The sequence below is a fragment of the Emydura macquarii genome, unplaced genomic scaffold (assembly GCF_026122565.2).
Source record: "Emydura macquarii macquarii isolate MOO-44397 ecotype Brisbane River unplaced genomic scaffold, CSIRO-AGI_Emac_v2 contig_450, whole genome shotgun sequence".
Lineage (NCBI taxonomy): Eukaryota > Metazoa > Chordata > Testudines > Chelidae > Emydura > Emydura macquarii.
The window spans coordinates 4,697,264-4,711,552 of record NW_027130587.1 but is presented as its reverse complement, the minus strand read 5'-3'; the positions used below and the strand labels follow the sequence as shown (position 1 = coordinate 4,711,552).

The window sequence follows — 14,289 nt, the reverse complement described above, 5'->3', positions numbered from 1 at the left end:
GTTTTGGGGTATGTGTTCTAAAAGCTAAACTTGCTTACTCTACAGCTGGAAGAATTCCTAATAGAGCAGCGGATGAGAACCAAGAAGCCTTTTCTCTCTGAACGAATGTTTTCTAAGCTCCAAATGACAGGAGGGCCCTTTAGTGAGTCTGGGCAGTGAGTCAAAGCCTGCATTTAGCAGGTGATTGGTTTGGGGAAGGTGGCTTGACCATTAAATTGGAGGGCAAAATGTTCCTCAATGAATATTTTAGTGGGACAGTCTGTAAAACAGGGGCATGAAGACTGACTTGGACAGGAGAAGAAACAGACATCCAGTCTGACTATACTATTTATATCCTATAGATCTTCATAAAACAAAAGGCCAGGCTCCTCTATTCCCACCACAATCGGCGGAGAAGGTAAATGGGGGCAGTGGAACTTGTTACAGGAAAATCTGGGTGGTTATTACCATAGAGCCTAGGAGCCCTAGTCATGGCTAAGGCACTGTCTGGGACTTGAGAGAGCTGGGTTCAGGTCCCAGCTTTGCCACAGACACCTTGTGTGATCTTTGGGCAAGTTGCTTTGTCTCTCTGTGCCTCAGTTTCCCCATCTGTAGAGTGAAGATAACAGTCCTCTCTTTCTCTTAGCCTTTGTCTTGTCTAGTTAGATCGTGAATTCTCTGGGGATGGGGACTGCTTGTTATGGGGTCAATCTGCATGTGGAGCAGGAGATGTGATTTCCAACTCGAGGAGACGTACCCATGCTATGATTGAGCTAGAGGGCTAAAAAGAGAAGTGTAGATGTGGCAGCGCAAGCAGCAGGTGGGGCTAGCTACCCTGCATATGATCTCTCTCAGATCGTAGGCACATACTGGGGGGAGGATAGCCCTTTCTACTGGTTGCACTGTGATCTACCTTTCTATTTTGTAGCATGCTAGCTCAATCAGAGCTAGTGCAGGTATGTCTCCTTGAGCTCCTTCCAGCTCCAGTGTGGACGTAGCCATTAGGTGTTTGCACCAGTACCCAGCGCACAATCAGTGGAATATGGTGGGGCCTCGGGGTGCTATTGCAATACAAAAAAATCATTTATTCATCATCAGTTCAGGATCAAGTCCTGCCTCACTGTTCTCCTTTAAATCCATCCTTCAAATCCTCCTTTGCCATCATGCATACAAAAAACTTGACAGCACATAGGGAGCTGAGATTAATGCCTGTCAGGCTGATCAATATTGTCTCATTGTTTCTTTGTGCTCCTTTGCCTGTACCTTTCTATTGTCTCTTGTTTTTATACTTTGATTGTGAGCTCTTTGGGGCAGGGCCCCTCTTTTTTTTGTGTGTGTGTGTTTGTACAGTATCTAGCACCTTGGTCCTGTTTGTGGCTGGGGCTTATTGGTGCGACTGCAGTACAAAGAATAAATCCTGAAATAACGCAAGAGGCTGTTCTTCCGACACTTCCACCTTGATTGTGCAAACTTGGGGCGCTCCTCCCAACAGTATCCCAGCCAGTCTGCTGCAGAGAATCTGACTACAGTGATACAGTTAAACCCCTCCTGGCTGAGCACTGCTCTTCCTTCGCCATTGAGATTTGCATGCGATATGTTGTGACGGAGCCAGGTTGATTGTTCCGCTTGGATACATGAACAGCACTGCGATTCCCCAGCCCAGTCTCTCAGGTCGGGAAGCTGACTGGCCTGTAGAACTCTTGGAATGGGAAAACTCACAAAGGGGGCAGCATGGGCTTGTCCAAGAGACCAATGTGATTCTTAGTTAGAACGCTGAGACAAAAGGGGGCCCTGACACCGCTCTCTGCTGCTAACACTAGTTGCTCTGTGTGCTGTGAAGGGACCAGATTGCTGCTTAAAATAAAAAGGCAGTGAGTTTCTTTCTACAGCATTAAGAACCATGGAGATCTGGCTGCCAGCTAGGCACAACCTGGCTGATTCTGCACTGTAGCTGAGATGGGGGGGTGAGAAATGGGAGGTGCTTTTGGGACTGGGCCATTTCTGTTCTTCTTCTGCCTCTTTGCTTTGTGCTCCTTTTCACTACTGCGCTGGCTGCTGGAGTCCACTGTCAGAATAGTGGCAGACACAATCCTGTGTATGTCGGGTGGTCAAGGTGGGGCCACTTTTGGCCCTTGAGACTGTAACTTGTGTCCTTTGGGGAGGGCAGTTGAGTTTAAGAAAATCTGTATTGAGTTATGAACTGAAAATGTGCTCCTTGAGCCATTTGAATGAGGCCCATCTGCATTGCAGCAGATGGAGGAGGGTAGCTCCAGCTGCTTCATTGTCTACTTCACCGCTGGGCGGTGGGACCCTAGCAAAAGGAGTTGTTCCCCCCTCCCTACACAGCCGCCCAAGGAAGGGAAGGAAGAGACGCTGAGAACCAATAACCAGTTGCAGTTCCCTGATTCTCTGCCCTAACCCTGAAGACTGCTGTAACTCCAGCTAGCTGGTTATGGCTCCCTAGAGACTGAACGCCAGCTGGGAATACCAGGCATGCAGCACGCACCAGACTCTACCTCAAGATACCCTCTGTGCTCCGACTTATCCCCTGTACCATGGGTTGCAAGAATGGAGGCAAAGGGGCAAATGCCCAGGCTCTGCTCCCACTCAGAGCTCCAATTCCCAGGAATTCCCAGGAGGGATCTTGTGCGTGGTTTCTGCTCCCTTCATGCTGGCCTCAGTAGTGCAGATGGAGTGGAGTGAGTCAGAGAATCTACCCCAAAGTACTGATTGTGGCCCCTTGACCTCTTTGAAATAATGTTAGGCCCTTGAGTGTAAAAGGTGAGACATCATTTTCTGTGTGTATGTGCACGAGTGTGTGCCCTCTACTGCGTACATATGTGTTGGTTCCCTCTAATAGGTGAGCTAATGGAACTGCTCCCAGCTCCCCAGACAGGACTGAGTCTCTGGGAGTGAATTGTATTCTTCCAATCCCCACGTATGTGTTCAGCTGTGTTCTGTGGCAGTCATGGAGGGTTACAAGTAGACTCTCTCTAAAGCTGCCAACAATGTGCCTCCACCCAGCGGGTGGGTCCTAGAAGACAGCACTCCCCTGGCCATGGAAACCAGCCCATCACCTTTGTAGCAAGCTGGGCTTGATGTCCAGTGGCTGTGGTACAGGCAAGGATTTCACAGACTGGAGATGTGCTGCATAGCTGTGAACATGCAATAGACAGCAGCGTTCTGGGCTGTGAACAAATGTGAAATGTCTATTAGAGTTTGTGAACTTCTCTGTGTGTATCCCTGATGCATTGATTAGCCTCTGCCTGCTTGCAATCCAAAGGACTATTCTATTAGCATTCAGGGAACTGGTGGGGGATTTGTTATCTCAAGGATTGATTCCTTGAATTCTGATTTGTATCAGTCTTGCCAGCAGTGGCTGAGGTTTCACAGCTTCGTGAATCCTTATTTGTCAGCCGTGCCCTTGCTGGTGAATGGGAGCTGCATTCTTTGAATAAAACATTGCAACCGCATCCAAACTGTGATGGCTGAGTATCCCTTGTCGTGCTGCAGCCACCACACTATTGCCTGTGTGATTTGTTAGCTCTTGCATGCCAAATGGAGCTGAACTACCTCCAAGAAAAACAGTTACTGTGGGAAGTGATAACTGATTGCTCTTCTTTGAATTGGTACTGAACCCGACTCAGAGCATGGTGGTAAAGAAATAATAAGGCTATATGCCTTTATGCAAAAGAAGATTACCTCCAGAACCAGAAATCTTGTCCGCTTGTGGTCATTCAAGATCATGTGGCACTCTTTGTGAGAGATGTAGCATCCTGGCCAAATTCTGATTTGTGTAATTGAGTTTTGAATATTTCTTCACCTTTTGCAATTTCAGTTGGAGGCAGTGTTCTTCTTCACTTCCTGTTCTAAACTTTTGTGTAACTTTACGCACTGTTAAAGAGCTTACATGTTCCAACCCAGAGCTGGCTGCACGTCTTTGAGGGTAAATGAATCCAAAGTATACAAAAGCATTTATAAACAATTTCAGGATCCGTCTGAAGGAAAGGCACTATGTAAATGTTACTCTCACTTTTGAGCAGGATCTTCCTAAATTGTATTGATAGCTAATTATTTAGGGGATGGTTTTGTTTTGTTTTTTCTTTCAAACAAAATTTGTGGGCTAGGTGCCATGTTGACTGTGGTCTCTCAAGCTGAGAATCTGTGTCATTAGCTACATCTTCGTTCTATCCTCATTTAGTTCTCTGGTTCAGTGAATTTTGCTGATTTTTAGTAGCTATTCCTTACTTCTTCTTGACCCATGATGTTAGGCATGCTCTCACGCTACATTTTCACTGACAGCGTTAATTTCATTTTTTCTTGAGGTCAATGGCTTAAATAGACTTTCTGTTCTCATCGTTTGTCTCTGCTGACATGCATTCTTGGTGCACATGGGGCCACATCAAAGCTTATCAGGAGAGATTTTTATGATGTCACTATAGGCAGCTGACACTGGCTTTGCAAGAGCAAAAGCTGGATTTCAGCTTGACCTATCTCCAGCAATTCCTTTTCTTCTAAAACCCTTCCCAGGTTATGGCTTTGTTTGGGTGATGTTTTGTGTTTGGGGAATCCATCCTGCTGCTACATCTGTGCTGGTTGGTTAAGAGACTATTGCAATAAATCCAGGGCCACCAATACTTCACAGCTGTTGGCTCTGCACCCCATGGCCAGACAGAATTAATAGATTTTTTTTAAAAACCAAAATCTAATGTGATTATTTGCCCTACTGAATAACACACGCCAAAGAACTTCACCCTGCAATTCCTTATTGAGCCCGCACGCATGTGGCTGAGCTAGAGCGTATCATTGAGAAAGATGTCCCATCTGGATTTAAAGATGCCAAGTGATGGAGAATTTACCACCTCTCAGGAAGCTGTTCCAATAGTGAATTAACCTAACTGTTCAAAAAGAAGAATTGCATCATATTTTCATTTTGAGCTGTGCTGACTTCAACTCCCAACCCCTGGATCTTGTTAGACCTTTGTCTGCTAGATTAAAGAGCCCTTTGCTAGCAGGTATCTTTCCTCTGTGTATGTAATAATAGACTATCTTAGGTATTTATATGGCCCCCAGTAAAGATCGTGAGGTGCTCAAATACTGCAGTAATGTATTTATCCTCACAATACCTCTGTGAGGAGGGTAGTCCCGTTAGCCCCATCTTTATGGATGAGGAACTGGGGCACAAAGAGACTAAGGGGCTTGCCCAAATCACAGAAGAAATTTTGTGGTGGAATAGGGGATTGCATCTGGGTCTCCCAAGTCTTAGGCTAGTGACCCTACCCCAGAACAAATCACCTCTTAACCATCTGCCTTATGGTCTTGCTCCAAAAATTCAGGCCCCTTCTATGCCTCAGTGCTTTCACTTTTGTGGCATGCTTTGGGATTCCTTGCATGAAAGGAGGCTATGAAAACACAAAGTGTTGTTAATACTTCTCTTCTCCATTCTCTCACACCACCAGCCTGATATCTCCTCTAGATATCACTTTTATAACAGGGCCTTTTAAAACTTGTCAGCCTCATGCTGGTGAAAAGAATTTGCGATCTCTGTGTTTTGGGGAGAGATTCGAAATCTCTCTCATCATGGGTGTTTTTGAAGCCTGGCATTTCTCTCTGAGTTGTTGGAACTTGGCTTGATGTTCCTCATTTGCTCTGCTGCCCACTGGCTGGCAGGTTTAGGCCTGTAGGAATTGTCACTTCAGCTCTATCTCTCTCTTGGACCGATCTGTGAGGGGAAACATTGCCCCTTGGGGTGAATCAGAGGATGAAAGCAGGGGAAAGTCTGTGGCCTAATGTGCAGGGTTTTGTAGAGGGCCGGGCCACGGCTTGGAGAAGCAGAGAAGCTCGCTTCTTCCGCATGTGTTGGGCTTAGTCATGCCACTGAATTGCATGTGGGTCTTGTGTGTGTGGTGGGTGAAACTCACAGGGTAGGCCTTTGAGACAGCTGCCTAGGACACTTCATTTTAATTGCAGCCTTGTCCATCCCCACCAGCCAAAATAGCTTCATGGGGCTCTGCCCCTGTAAGGGCACCCTGCATAGCCAGGAGCTATCACACCAGTGAAGCTCTGGCCAGGTTGTCCAGTCACCACCAGCCACTTTGTGGCTTGGTGTGAAAGAAGGCTGCCCTGCCTCTCTGAGATGCTTCCTCATACCTCTGGGAGCAGCAATGGAGGCCTGGCCACCCACTCCCTGCTAGCCAGGACAGCTTCAGGGTGGTGGGGGGTGGTGAAAAAGATGATCCGCCTCTGCAAGAGGATGCCTACTGGCCTGCCTCCCTATGCTGCTGTGTATCCGTGACATAGGAGCTAGTGCCAGCCCTGGAACCCAGACTATTTCGATGCTTTAGAATGCTTAGTAGTGCTGCCTCACTGATCATGTGGGGCTTCTTTACCCTGTCTTAAGTCATCATGGCACTAGCTTTGCTTCGTATCCACACATTTACACCAGTGCAGCTCCATCAGTGCAAAAACCGGTCTTTAAAGCGGTATAATAAAAACCATAGGGTCCGAACCTCATCTCCAGTGTCTGTCGGGTGACCACCTATCCTGCACTTTAAGGGACATCCCATATTTGTTGCTTATTACCCCACATCCTGTATTGACTAAGGAGCCAATAGCATTTGATGAGAGTCCAGTTTTCAGGCAATTATTGTGCAAGGGGCTGACATTGACATACACTCTGATTTCTGCGCTGTGGGCGGAGCAGAGTGAGGGTGGGATCACTTTAACCTATAGGTGGCCATTCTCTGATAATGTGCACACAATTTCCCATTGATTGGAGTATGAGCCGGGGTAGAAATTGGTGAAATCTCCTGTCCACTTTTGCCCCCAGAGAAGAGAACCCTTCAACTCAGATCTGGCCTGCTGGGGAGGAAATATGTCATGAGAATCGGAGCAATAAGATGAGGCAGCACGCAGCCGCCCAGCTTCCTTTTGCCAGACAAATGCCAGTTCTGGTTTCCCATTTCTCTCTCTCTCCACATCCCTGCTGTCCCTGGTACTCTGTTCTTCTAAGCCACTGCTCATTAGGGCTGGGGGGCTTGTTGGCTGCTCCAGTTCTGTTCCTTCTTAAATGCTCCTTGCGAGGCCATGTGACCTTAGCAAATCAGGGAGAATGTCCCTTTAGAGCTACCCTCGCACCTTCAACACCCCCCCTTTCCATCCTCCCCCCCGAGTCGTATAGCGGGTCAGGAGGTATTGCTATAACTCCCAGGGTGATAGGCAGGAATTCTTCTGAGTCTGCAAAAAAAAACAAAAAAAAAACCACCCACCCCAGATTTATCTTTTTTGCAGTTAGCAATGGATTGGGAGTGGAAAAGGGGTTTGTGGAAAAACAAAGTCCTTTGATTGTAAGGGTAGTGGCTGGTGGCCTGGCTCTCTCTGCATGGTAGGGTTGCCAATTTTGGTTGGATGTATTCCTGGAGGTTTCATCACATGACATAATCCTTGGATTAAAGATAAATTTTTATTTCCTGGAGACTCCAGGACAATCCTGGAGGGTTGGCAACCCTATGTTCCCTTTGGTAGGAGAAGTTGTTGGGGGAGAGGAGGAAGAGGGGAGATTAAGAAGAGGCATTTGATGCTGTTAATGCTGAGGACCTTGTTTTCAGAGATCTGAGCACCTGCTGCTCCCATTGACTTGAACTGTAGCTGTGGATGCTCAGCAGCCTCTGCAGTTGAGTCCTTAGTTTGGTTTTCCCTTCCAGTTCTCCCTCTACACCTTTTGCCCCTTCCTTCTTTCCAGAGAGGCACTAGTAACTTTGGTGATATGAGCCAGAGCCATTACATGCAAGCACTGCCTGTGGGGCACCGATATCTGCAGACCCCCTTCCTCTTCTTCCTTCTAAATGTTTTATCACTGCTGCCTCTGTGCTCTGAGCATCTGCTGGTTGAAGGTCCCTAGTGCCAGCTCTGGGACCTGCACACGCCTGGTGGCAAAGCATGTGACAGAGGTGATGGCCCTCGTTCTCTATTTGTCAGTTTTCCCTAGAAAACCTAGTTACATGGCACACCAATCTGAGTGTAAATAAGCCTTATCAAGAATACAGCCACATTACAAAAGCGGAACAATGGAGGCGATACAGCATCAATAAATCCTGAAGGTGAATCACGTTGGGAACTTTAAGATAGGGGCTCCTTAGTGGCTTTATGAAAAATCAGTAATGCTCTTGCATAGTCGTAATCATAAAATAAATACAATGTATGGCTTCTGACAAGACAGTATTTCCCAGGGTATAAGGTGGAGGTGGAATAACCCAAAGCAATAAACTAAATTAGGTCCTTGGGAGGGAGTTTCTTTTTTTTTTTTTTTTCCCCTCTCCTGCATGCCTCACTGGCCTTGACTCTGTAGTGGGAATGTTCAAAGGTGCCTATGGGAATTAGGTGTCACTCTGAATTAGGTGCCCAATTCCCATTTAGAATCCTGATTAAAGTAACTGTTGAGTGAGCAACTACATTGCCTCCAACTTTCTATCCCATTTGCTAATGATAGCAAGTCCCTAGATATCCAGAGCTCGGAAATAAATGATCCCAGCATGCCCAGGTAGCTCTCTCTTACCCCAGAGCTGTAAATATTTTCTTTAATTACTAAAAAAAATGCTCCCTCATAAATAAAATATTTTTTTCTGGTGTTCAAAATGACCTAAGTAATTTGATATACAAACAAGTAACCCTTTTATTGTCATCAGTCTATGTCCTGGTGTAATTTTCTCCCCAGCTGGTGTAACAAACCAACTTGGTAAAAGATACATTAATGAAAACTAATCTCTGAATAATTAGTAGACAGATTTTTATAGTTCTCCTCCTGCTTTCCCAACCTCTCACTCCCCTGCCAATGGGAGTGGGGGAGAAAGGATGCAGCTAATTGTCAGATGAGCAGCCAATGAACTGGTGCTGAGACACTGGCAGAAGAGCATCTCATTTGTATACTGAGGGATTCCCCAGGATTTCTCTTGCTAGTCTTTTTCATTTCCATCTCTAGCAGTTGCCTGGAAGGGTAATTGCACAGAAAGTTGAGACCTTCCTAACTGGACCACTGCTAAAGAAAGCTGGTTTGTCGTGGCCTTTCTACAGAACATCTCCTCGCCACTTGATGGCTCTGCAGTGGTCAATGGGAGGGTAGTTGTAGTATGTCTCAGCCAGGCACTCAGTGTCAGGTGACCCCATCACAAAAATCATTATCATAGCCTGCACTAACTGATGCCCCGAGGACTGACGGGACCATGGAGACTGAATTTACCTTTTGCCACTAGCCGAGACCTGTCAGGAGTGTGGTGCATGGGAAGCCTACGTGGTCTATTCCTGGGCTCTGCCTGTTCTGTAGCTAAAATGAGGAATTTGTTCTCCAGGAAAAAATTACCTTAAACCAGAACCATTTTTCATAAATCCATCACAAGCCTCAAGAGAGGGTGGGTGGAAGCAGATAAAATGGAATCCCGCTCTGAATCACACTTGTATCTCACATTGCTTCAAGATGGGCTTGAGTTGCTAAGTTTGGACCCAGCTATCCTCAAAGTTGAGTGGGATTTTGAGCTAGAGTTCTGGTTCAGGGCCATCTCTAGTTCTGCAAAGCCAATTTCATCTCTCCCACCCTGGCAATCCTTGCCTAGCTCCTGAGGTGGGTGCGTCTGGCACACTAGTTCCAGGGATTTCTTGGAAGCCTGGGTTTAGACAGGAGTATGCTGGACAGTTCCACTTCAGTGGCTCCATCAACAGAACTGGGTCTGCCTTCAGGGTATTTCCTTGGCACTGTGTAGATAACCTTAAATAGAATCCCTTATACCTCTCCCCTCTCTCTCTAATTCATCTATCTGGCACTTGGGTCTCCCTGGGGCAGAGAGAGCGAGTGTATAACTGAGGCGATTAAAGGCTGTTGTATTTATTGCTTCCTGAAAACAAAGGGTATTACTGCTGACATCCATTGCTAATACCCACTGTCCATGAGAAGCTGTTATTCTGCTGAATGGAACTTCTTCCAACTTGTCAGTAACTTAAAAAGTCAATAGATTTCCCTGCAATTGATGATGAGTTTCTAGCCAGCCCCACCCTCGCCCTGCCACTGTGTGCTGTGTTCTATTGGCAAAACTCCTCTCCAAGCCTGGCATGGTGCTAGCCAGGGTGAAATATTAATAGCCTCAAGTGCACACTTGTTGGAGCACTCTGCACTGGCTGTTATTGGGGTGTTAGCAGAGGAGCATTAACTGCAGGACTTCACACCGAGCTGCTGTGCTCTTCCCACTGTCTGTGGGCATGCAGTGCATCCTGGGGATGGCGAGTTCCTCTTGTATCTGAGATACTCCAGTGATCAAATCGCCTATTCATCTCAGATTAATAAAAAAATAGAATTGCTCTGTATGAACAGTAGTGCCAAGGAAAACGTGCCCATCTGATGGGACTGAAGACCAATTTTTTTCTCTATGTATATCAGCCCATATGGCCTGTGTTACACAGGAGGTCAGACGAGGTGATCACAATGCTTCCTTCTAGCCTTGGAATCTCTGAGTTTCAGGCCATATGATTTTATTATTTATATGACTGTAGCACCATTATTTGCATAGCACAGCCCCTGCCCCAAAGAGCCTACAGTCTAAATAGTTGAGAAGGGGAGTATTATTCTCCCCATTATACAGAGACTGATGAAGTGAGTTGCCCAAGGTCACAGAGGGAGTCTATGGCAGAGTCGGGAACTGAGCTCAGGTCTTCTCAGTTCTAGCCCAGTGCCTTAACCATGAGCTCATCCTTCTTCTCAGGATGCTGGGTCAGTGGGACAGAAGTACCCTCCCCATGCTCTGATGAACAACTCCACCTGTTGCTCAGCAGTGAGCTGCACGCCCTTTGTAGAAATCTACAAAGTGTGAAGGCAGATCCCAGGGTGACAACCAGCATCCTAGCAGCCCACTAGACAGATGCAACAGCTTGACGCATCTCACCCTATAAAACTATTCCAGGGTCTGCTTCCTCCAGGACCAAACAATGCTGAAAACGGGACCAAACCAATGAATAATTCACTCCTCGCCCGGCTCACTTGACTTCTTAGAGAATCTTAAATACATGGAATAATTTCTAATAACCCACTTGGGATAACTCCTATTGGCTCTTTCCCTTGCTCTCCTCTCTGAATGCTGGCTGCTTCTCTCTTGAGGGCTACACTGTTAAATATTTATCCACTGTTAGGGCTGCTTTGGTCTTTCATATATATTCTGAATGAACGCAGCCTCGTGAAAAGGTTCTCCAATCTTTTCATATTGCAGATCTCTTCATGTGAGAGGGAAACCCACTTCCCATCCCCAAACACACCACAGGTTTCAGCCAGACACCAGCAAGGGTCAGAAATGGATTTCCCCTTCACCATTCCCCTCTCAATATGTTCAATTTAATCTCCTTTCTCTGGGGCATCAGGGATGGCCATGGCTGGAGATGGGACATTGGATGGGTGTGGTTGGGCCCAGACCATTCTCTCTCTCTGGTGCTTGGCTGGCTGGTTCTTGCTCATGTGCCCAGGGTCCAACTGGCTGCCATGTGGGGTTGGGAAGGAATTTTCCCCCAGGTCAGATTGGCAGTGAAAGTTTTTGCCTTCCTCTGCAGCATGTGAGTGCGAGTCACATACCAGGATTATTTGGGTGTATCTCACTTAGTCATTTCCCTGGCATTGCAGAGTGCACCTCAGACCCTTCTGTTCTCTGCCTGTGCACATAATCTAGTCCCTGTGGGCTGTAATAGTTTGGTCTCATTTCGGCTGTTGGTTTAGTGTGCAGGTGCTGGGTTGTGTTGGTGATAGACCTATGATGGACAGGTCAGACGAGGTGATCTGGTGATCCCTTCTGGCCTTACACTCTCTGACACTGCTTAGGTCTCAAAATATCCAGTTCTGTAGACCACTGGGAAGGACTGCGCTTTGAAAATGTTGTCTAACTGTTTCTTGACTTCTGTGTCCCCGCTCTGCAATGTACTTATTGGGCAGTCTTGGGCAAGCTATTTCCCTTCTCTCTGCCTCCATTTCTCTCTCTGTAAAATGGGGATTGTGAAATTCTCTACTGCATGCAGGCAATGTGAAGATTAATCTATGTAAAACAGTTTTTTGAGACACTGCTGTTAGTACAAAGGTGTGTGTGTGTCAATACTGGAATGTTTCCAGACTTGTAAAGCTGGAGAGTCCATTCATTCTCTCTTGAGCTGAGAGTAATCATGTACACTCTAAATCAGACAATCCCATACCCGTACATGACGATGGCTAGTTATGGGCATTGCATACTCAGTTTGTTGGCAAGGAGGGTTTATGCCAAAGGGGGGGGGGTCTCGCTTTATCCCTCATGCTAAAAATCTGTCTTTAAATAGCTAGCAGCCAAATGAAGGCCTTCTCAGCTGTAGGCCAGATGTGCACAGCTGTAGAATGGTGACTGCACCTGCAGAATGGGCTACCTGCCAGTTGCTTTACTTGGAGCATGTGTGTGTTTGCAGCAGAATCTGTTCTCCCTCATCCTTCCATTCACCCAGGAGCTGCAGCTGCTTCTTGGGATGCTGCCCTGCCGTAGATCCTGCCACTGATGATGATGAGTGAGAGGCAAGGCTATGGCATAATGAAAAGAATTCTCTGAACACCAGCCGTGCAGCTCCAGAGCAGCGCTTAATGGCCTGAGCTCCCCTGCTTAATAGGTGACTGATTATTAGCCCAAGAGTGGCATTAATTAATTGCTAGGCTGGCTTAAAAAATGAGCCTGGCTCTCTTTCCACCATGGAAGTTGCTATGTTGGAAGCAGGGGCAAGTGGCAGTCTCTTGCCCCAAATTTCATCCAAAGGGGTGAGGCCAATTGTTTTTAGCTATCCCTGCAAATGAGCTCAGGCAGCAAGCTCCTCAAACTCTATCTTATGCTGCTGTTTGGCTGCCTGGCAGGGACTGGATGGACCCTGCATTCCCAATTCAGCCTTATTGCAGTGCCCATGTGACATTCCCTGCCCTTGACACAGTCCATCCCTGCCATCAATAGCAATCAGCATCAGGCTTCCCTGCCCTCCCCTCTCAGCTCTTGCTGGCTTGGTTTCCCATCAAAGCATTATTAATATCTTTGGGTTCCCCTCTGCACCTTGCTCTCCATTGACTGTAAGTGGGAACCAGCTGAATTCATAATCTACGATTATAAGGCCTTCATTTGGGAGTGTCAAGCCCAGAGATCATGCAGGATTGGCTCCTTTATCCATAATCATAGGAACAAGTGTGATTTCTTCACCTTACAAACACTAACAAGCTAGGTCTCTCCACATCATGCCTGCAAGGTCAGGAGATTTCACCCGCATTTTACAGATAAGAAAATCGAGGCACAGAAAGGGTAGATTACTTGCCCCCCGATTGCACTATGAATCTGTGGCAGAGCTGGGAAATAGAACCCTGCAATCCCAACACCCAGGCCTTCTGCACCATATCATCAAGGCTAGTCCAACTCTGGAGTCTGCTTTATTCATCAATGTATAGACCTGGAAGTCCAGCTCAAAACATGTTGCTTTTCTCCGCTCATCTCATCTAGACAACGTTGCTGCGCTTTCTGCATCTCTTCTTGCTGTGGTGGCTTAGAAGGTTATCTCTGGTCAAAGAAGAAGCATGTTCAGAGGCTGATGCTCATTAGCCTCTGTCTCTGCTCCAAACTTGATCCCACAGGGGATTTCAAGAAAGACCCTGGGGCAAGTAGTTTTACTTGCATGCTTATTGTTTTCCATCCAGCCTCTTTGGGGACAGATGCTGAGGAGGGTCCAAGCATCAGTAAAGAAAAGTGATCACACTTTCTACCATGGGGATGTGTATCCTGCGTGTTTAAAAGGCTAAGAATCATTCATAGATGTTCCAATAAATGGCTAAGCAACTGTTATAGAGTCCTTATAATCGTGGCTTACAGCCATCTTTAATACCTTCTACTGATGTGCTTATAACCATCTATAGGATGAACTACTAACACCCGTAACATTATATAACACCTATTAATCATTTATTAACTTTTATGTGCTATAAATGTGCCCCTTCATAGAAAGTGTAACAGGTTGGAGTTGAGGACAAAGCAGATTTATTTATTTATCTTTTTTCTCCTCCTTGGGCAATTCAGCTTATTAGACAGAGGAATCCTTTCCCAAGAGCAACAAGATTGAGCTGCACAAGCACTGGAGCATATGCTATAAGGACCAATCCCTCCTAGTCCTGCCTGCAGACAATGACCTGATCCTGAGGTTCTTGACAAGCAATGGTCTGTGGAGCAGAGTTCAACAAAACAGTTGCTGGCAATTTGCATCGAACCTGCTGACCACATAGAGCTGGCTGGCTCCTCCTTGTTT

General features: G+C 46.5%; 1 protein-coding gene across 2 annotated transcripts in view; it reads left to right on the top strand.

Moving 5' to 3' along the window:
• SH2B2 (SH2B adaptor protein 2) overlaps positions 1–14,289 on the top strand; it is a 64,387-nt gene that overhangs the window by 14,039 nt on the left and 36,059 nt on the right. The window lies entirely within an intron of this gene.